Source organism: Pundamilia nyererei, unplaced genomic scaffold (assembly GCF_000239375.1).
Source record: "Pundamilia nyererei isolate P.nyererei 1_Seehausen unplaced genomic scaffold, PunNye1.0 scaffold00028, whole genome shotgun sequence".
Taxonomy (NCBI): domain Eukaryota; kingdom Metazoa; phylum Chordata; class Actinopteri; order Cichliformes; family Cichlidae; genus Pundamilia; species Pundamilia nyererei.
The window spans coordinates 1,511,441-1,519,256 of record NW_005187429.1 but is presented as its reverse complement, the minus strand read 5'-3'; positions in this window follow the sequence as shown (position 1 = coordinate 1,519,256).

The window sequence follows — 7,816 nt, the reverse complement described above, 5'->3', positions numbered from 1 at the left end:
CTCAGCGACTAGAGGCGCACTTTTTCTGTTTTGTTTTTTAATGACGCTTTCCGGGAACCGTGAGCGATCTCTGACAGAGCAGCAAAGTTAGCTGGTGAATATACATGCTGCTAACAGTTTGCAAGTAGTGAACCGGACACCATCTGTGAGGCTTCCAAAAAATATGCATGGAGTCTAGGGTGGGGGTGATCAGTCAATCTGGGGATGAAGTGTAAGAAGGGTCTTTTTGTGTACGTTCTAATATATTTAAAATGTATTCAAATGATTTTTCAAATGTTTGTTGTTTGTTTTACAAAAATGTCCAGCAGTGTGTTTTATTATTATTTGTTTTATTCTAATTCACACATCACTTTTAGCTCCATCTCCCACTCACCTCTATGCCTCCTCTATATATGTATTTATAATTCTTCCCTGTCATCATCATTGCGCGCTCTACCTCTCTCTACACTCTGAAGTCATCACAATGATCACGATATGATATTATCAGTAATTATTATCAGTAAAGAGGTCGTTTTGGTAACAGCATGACTAATTTTTTCCGACTTCAGTGTCTATGGTCATCCTGTCAGTATTTTAACCAGTGTGTAATCATCTGTTTCCTCGTTTTCTCACAGCTCTCAACTTCATTTTTTCTTTTTTCTCATTAAATATACCTATATTTAATGCATGTATATACGGTAAACTATATGATCAGTGCAATTCACAATTCCATATCATTTTTAAAAGTATTATATTTCTACTTTTTTCTTCTTTTGGAACTTGTTTACTCAAAATTTCACCCAGAATTAGTTGGTTTTTAGACCCGAGTGTGCATTTTTTACATCCATGTTCATGTAAATTTGACCTTTTCACCCAAAAAAATATTTGCTTCCACCCCTGACGATTACCAAAACTTTGATCAAGCATTACACTCTCAGCAAAAACTAATCTCCCCTCCTGCACACATTTTACGTTGTTGCTTTCCAATGATAAAGTGTTCAAACAACAAAAGTTTAATTTGACTTTCCTTGAAGTGAAAATGCCACTTGTGTTTATTGTGGGAGGAGGTTTGAATCCATGGCTACAGGAGTTTTGGACAGCAGAGACAGGTGCTCTGCGACACAGCAACACTGATCACCACAGACCGCTACCCCTCCATGGACACAGCTTTCTAAATCTATGACTGTGACACACAGAGGGGCTTGTGGTTATGACACAAATATAGGGTTATGGAGACTGAGCCCTGTAGAGACATCACCTGTCGGAGGAACTGAGGAATGCAATGTGAGGTAGTCCCCAAACTCCTGCTGGCCTGACTGTATCATCTGGCGGCCAAAAAAATGACATCAGGGAATAATGATATAATTCACACTGATGTGTTTTTTCTTTAAACCTAAACAAGCACCGGGTCAAATGTTCACAAGGAGAAAAAGAAGAACAACAAACCTGCTTTTTGTTTCTTCCCTCCACTACCTCATCACTTCCACCTCTGACATCTACTTCTGTCCTCTGCTGTTGAATGCGAGTGAAGTATATAATCATTCATCTTGAATAAAAGCAAACCGCACTCTCAACAACAGAAACTGACAGCCTGCCCTAAACATACATTCAGCATGGTGTAAGTTTTACGTTGTCCTACAACAATAGCAGAGGCAGGTTACTCATGCTAACTATGTGCATTCCTGTCAATTGTCGTGCAGCAGTTTATGGAACATGCAGGTCGGTGGCATGAAACGTGGGAATGCAGCTGCAGTCTTTCACAAGTCACAAATCTCAACATTATTCCCTGGGCTCGCTCCCATTACATAACATAATATCACATAATCCTTTACTCTTTACTAGCATCTCATATAGACACCAGCTGACAGCTGATCTTTACAGCGATGACTGGTGAACTCTTCCCAATGGATGTTCTGCTTTTAAGGTTCAATCAATTATTAAGTATTGTTTGTTTGTTTGCTTTAGTGTTGGCATTTAAACAGACCTTTGGGCTGCAATATTTAATCTGGTTATTAATTGATAAACTTTATTGATACCTGCAGGGGAAGTGGAATGTCACAAGTCAAGGTGACATAAAAGAGTGGAAAATTAACATGGCGGTCAGCATTTTCGCATAGAAAAGCTGACTGCTTGAACCAATTGAAGATTGCAGTGCTTTTATAACTGCAGCAACAATTACAATGAATCCTTTTGGCTTACTAAAACAAAGTTTGACAAAGTTCTGATTGGAAGTTTTACAAATATCTGATTTAAAGACATACTGATTGTTAGAAATCACAGTGTTTATGAGACAGGGTAAGGCCGGGTTTTATTTTGAATTACAATCATCGGAGAGGCATGCAAACTAGTCAAAACTATGCAAGTTAATTTAGGGATAACATTTAGGGTGCAAAGTTACAGCCCAGGGCTTTTAAAAACAGGCAAATGTACGATATCTATTTCTGACTTGGAAGGTGAGACTGACAGAAAGATAAAGGACAATCAGTGGGGGAAGATGGTTACATAACAGTAGGGTATTGTGGATCCTAACACTCCCACCCCACAATGACATCCTGTAGGAGGAATCCCCCCTACACTACAACCCTCTCTCTTTTAGTCCGGTCTCCTCTCCTCCCCTCAGCAGTCCTAATGAGGACCGGCAGCAACCTAAGAAAAAGCTGTTGACAGACATGTCAGCTTTACTTGTACCCTCAGGGATTAAAAATCAAAGTTTCGCTGTGGCAAAGCTACACCCACCCTCGTCTCTTTCTATTACAGTACCCTTCTTCAACGTTGCTTTCATCTAGTGATCAACACTAAGAGCCGGGCAGTGGCCTCTGAGCTGAAGGCGGCCCCGTGACAACAAACAACAGCTGAGCGAGGACAGCGGGTGGTCGAAGGCACAAATGTATAAAGCTGACCACGACGAAGAGCTCTCGCACTCATATACACAGATTTGGTGGCACTCATAAACAACTCTGGTGTGAAGCTGGAATTACCCTTGGAGATGACCCAGAGTGGACTACAGGGGCCTCAGTGTTAGGAGGCTTCTGCCCTTTATGCTGTTTTTCCACCACACTTCCACCCCTCCAAGCATACACTCACGCTCCACAGAGCCCACTGAGCTCCAGGAGCCGACAGTCACTCAGGGAATCTATGGGAACGTAAAAATACTCGCATCAGCAAATGCGCGGCACACATAGTACAGCGCAAACTTGCTCCGCTCGACCCCATCAACCTTTTATTTCCACTGCCGACGTTTACTTACACCACTTAATGGCTTTCCCAGACAGCACGCTTGTTTGTCTTTATTTAATCTCGTTTCTGTGCTGCTTTTCATGTATCGTCTCCTCTTTAAAACAGATCCCTTCTTAAAGGGAAGACCTCAGAGGACAAGGGAAAGAGGAGGAATATGTACAGGGCAGTCGAATTGTTGATATAGCGTCTGTTGTGCTGGGTTAATGTTGTTGTGATAAGTCTGGTTATAGTCTTTGGAGAGTTGAAATGACATTGTCAAACAGCGCTGTGCTTGAAGCAAGAACCCCCAGTGAGTGCACAGTCCAACCATCACGTAGACACTGAAAAAAGACCAGCAAGCGGATTTCCCCGTTCCAATCAATGTAACAGCTTGCCATTCAACTGTAAGAATATGCCAAAGTGTCAACCACAACACTTCGTGACTAAGTCAGGAAATGACAGCGTGGTGGGTAGAGACGTCACTCAGTGGTCCATTCATAACCAGTCAAAAGCTCCTTTGTAACTTACTGCAACTTTTAGTGCCACTATAGAGGTGAGTGAGCAGGCCCCTAAAAGGACCCTGCAGCATTTTACTAACACTCACAGGGGGTAGAGGGGGGCACACAGTAGACACTACCTCACTTCCATCAGTCAAAAACAATCCTGAACCATAAATCCCCGAGCTAAAAAAAAACGACTACACACACACACACAAAGTAACAGAAATGTTAACACTGTGTCTGATTTCTAAAAATAATGAGAACACATACTGCCTCGTTTTATTTAACAAACGGTTAAGGGCTTAAAGGAGAGATCGGTCCTTTATTATAAACGCCAATGTGAGTTTGAAATTGTATAATTTTTGCTACATTTGACATATTTGTGTAGTTTCAGTCAGAGTAGCAGTGCAACTGTCAGATCGTATGGATCGTACGTTTATCAGGGGGGGGGGGGAAATCACAATGGTGACGTAGAGGACTCAAAAACTCAAATATGATAGACTGGACGCTACAGAATAAATATAGTCATCTCAGCCTGACTGTCAGCAGCCCCGCCCACCTGCTGCTCAAACCTGTGTGTGAGGGGCAGCCAATCAAAAGAAAGAGAGAAAACTGTTTCTCCAGCTGTGGGTCATAGTGAGAAGTTGGAATAATATTTTTCTTTAAAAGATAAACAAGACTTACAGTCTTTCACTTTTAATCATATTTTAATTATTATTTTAACATTTTGTTTTACTTTTTTTGTATTTTTAATAAAAATCCATAGAGTATGAGCTTTTTTTAAGCTTCTGATTTTGCATGTGCCAATAGGGACGTTTTAAAACTGTGAATCATACTAATCTACTGTTGTAGAGTTAAAAAAAATAAAAAAAATGTGGAGCTGAAAAATGACATAATAGGCTCCAATTAAAAGATCCAGGGAGTCTCATGTGAAGAGAGGCTCATGAACATTCCTGCAGCATTCCTGATTCAACCAGAAGTGAATCGGGAACAGTTGTACCCTGTAACCATCTTCATTCAGGAAACTACAGATTAAAGTTGGGGTTTTTTTTGCTGAATAAATATTAACTGATAGAAGAGAATACATTAAATCCCACGTACATAGTTGGAATGAAATAAATTTCTTAGTTGAGATTGGAATTATTTTATACCTTCATAACTTAGAAGATCTTCTGCAAGCACGAAGCCTTTGTCGAGATTTACTGCCTCAAATTTTCAGAAGTGACGTGGGTTAGCACCAGAATTAAACGGATCCTTTCTTTGCCCCTGATGGCAGCTTTTGCACCATGTTGCATTCAAACAAACTGATCATGTATCTCTGCCTCAGTGCTCACAACGTTCAGGCTCTTTGATGCAACTTTAATGCGCAGAATAGCTCAGCTGCTTAACCCTACAGTATAAGCTTATTATGAACAGACATAAGCAATACGAAAATTACTCTACATGGATCATTGAACTGTCACATTATTCTTATACAACGCTGACACGCCAAGACCTGGGAAGAGCTCACACTGAAGCCTGACAATGATTAAAGGAAAACATCCTGACACCTAAGAAGGAGAGAAAAGAAGATCAAACACGAAAGCCGAGTGAAAGATGATGCTTAGCCTCCAGCCGAACTCTTAACGTGGGTTTGTCACAAAGTTGGTGAGGGCATTTGGTGCTGTGGCCAAATCACAAGGTCTAGACCACAGCCAGAGCAGTGAGCTCGAGTTCATACGCCCAAAGCTGATCTTTGATCTGACCAGACGAGGCAGCCAAGAAAAATACCACCAGACAATCCTTTTCACGCTTAACTTAAGCTCAAACATTCTCACAATCCTCGTTCCTCTCATTAGAAAGAGCCGAGCATGAGTCTGCATTCATTAATGCAGTTATTGTTCACTGATTAAGTCGATTAAGAAAGGACCCCCCGGTCAGAGTAATGTTTACTTGTGCCTCCAACTACCATGGCTCAAGCAGGGAATTGCAGAGTGAGTGATATACATACGTGCAATTTTTTAAAAACACAATTTGATTGACCAGCATTTCAAAGTACTTCCACTTTTGAACTTTGACTTTCAGTTAAATATGACATTTTATTAGTATTTTCTCTTCCACCGCAATTATTTCTCCTTCCCTTTTAAAATTTAATTCAATTCAGGTTTATTTATATAGCGCCAAATCACAACAACAGTCACCTCAAGATGTTTTATACAAAAAGGTAAAGACCTACAGCATACAGGAGGAAACCCAAATAATCAAATGACCCCCAAGTGACCCCATATGACCAAGTACTTAGGTTGGAGAAGGAATGCAGTCTGATCTCGCAGGAGCTGAGCGGCCTCTAGCCAAATAACTCGTGACTCTATTGTTAACCGCTGACCCTTTGTGGCACACAAAGCTTTTCCAGGAGAGCAGCACTGCTCACATAGTCTTGTTTGGGTGCAGCGTGGATAGATACTGATGGTGCGGTCATGAGAGCACGTTAAAGATAGATTTGTTGCTAAATGTTACTTTTAGTGACATTACCCTTACTGAAAAATAATGAACCTCTGTTTGGACATAAATCAGGTGCCCAATTACAGTATATCAGTAGTGTTTAAAATGTGTTAGATCAGTGCTGCCCTCCTATGGCCATTTGGGAAAACAACAACAGGTTCCAATCTGACATAGTAATAAGCACATGATTGTTTGAAATGAGTTTTGTCTTTTTAAACTTGTAAATGTTAATTGGATTGTTCTTTTCTATTCTGTCTACCTGAGCACTCAAAGCGCTATATACAACTTGCCTTATTCACCCATTCATACAAGCACTTTTTTTCTATGCATAATTGCTTACTATCTAACATTCACACATTCATACCCTGATGAATGCATTGGAGAGCAATTTTGGGTTACTATGTTGCCAAAAGATATTTGGCACATAGAGTGGAGCAGCCCAGGACTCATACCACCAACCTTCCAATTAGTAGATGACCTGCTCGTCCTCCTGAGTTACAGCCACCCCAGCTCGTCAGGCTACCTGAAGCCTGCCTTCATCACTCATTTTCAGAAGAATGCCTTTTTGTTTCTTAAACCACCTACTGCTGACCATGAATGATTAAGTATATAAAAAAAAAAGTTAAAATTGTATCTTTAGTCACTTTGTTACCAGCAGGCTGTCACAAAAGGCACATAATTTATTCCAATTTCTTAAGCTGAACTTATGAAAAGAGACACAAATGACCCAATTTGACCTATAATATAATATTGTCGCACAAACAAGGTGACTACCAGAGATATTAGCTGAAAATGTGAGATATCTCGGTGTAGTATGAAGTGTTTCCTTAAAAATAAAACAGATGAAACAAGTGGAGCGAAAAAGAACAAGGATCAGGCCTTAAAAACTATCTACAGCAGGTGAGCAGAATCTGAAAGTCATCCATCTACTGTTCACTGAAGCATCTTCAGAAATGGTCTCTGGAAGGGTGGCTGCCAAGAAGCCATTCTTAAAGTAGGGAAACAGGCAGAAAAGACTGAGGTGTGCCAAATTACACAAGAACTGAAATAAAAATCAGTGGCAACAGGTCTAAAGGAGTGAAGAATCCAAATTTGACATTTTTGGTTCAAATCGTTATCAATGTGTACAGAGGAGGTCAGCAGTGAGCGTCTACAGCCATCTGTAAAACATGATTGAGACTCTGTCGTGGTTTGGGGTTGCATATCAGCTAAAGGTATTGGGGATCTTGTCAAAATTGATGAAATTACAGACACAGAAAAGGATTTTGATCCACCACGTAATACCAACAAGAAATTTAATAAAAGCACACTGGGATAGAAACACAAACACCGGAATACCAACAGTCATGGATTGGCCTCCTCAGAGCCCGAGCTCAAAAGTACTAAAGCAGTGCAGAAAAATCTTGACAGAAAGCAGAATAAAAGGCAGCCAACATCCGAGCTTTGAATGTGCTGGAGAACTATTCCTGATAACGACTTAAACTAAAGACAAGAAAGAGATATTGCCATTGAAGCTCATTAGAATTGTACAAATTGTTTTTGTCTTATATACTGTATTTCCAATCATATAATATGGGGTATTGTATTTTGTAAATCACTGGACCCATTTTCCTGCCAAACAGCACTACAGGGAGTGCAGA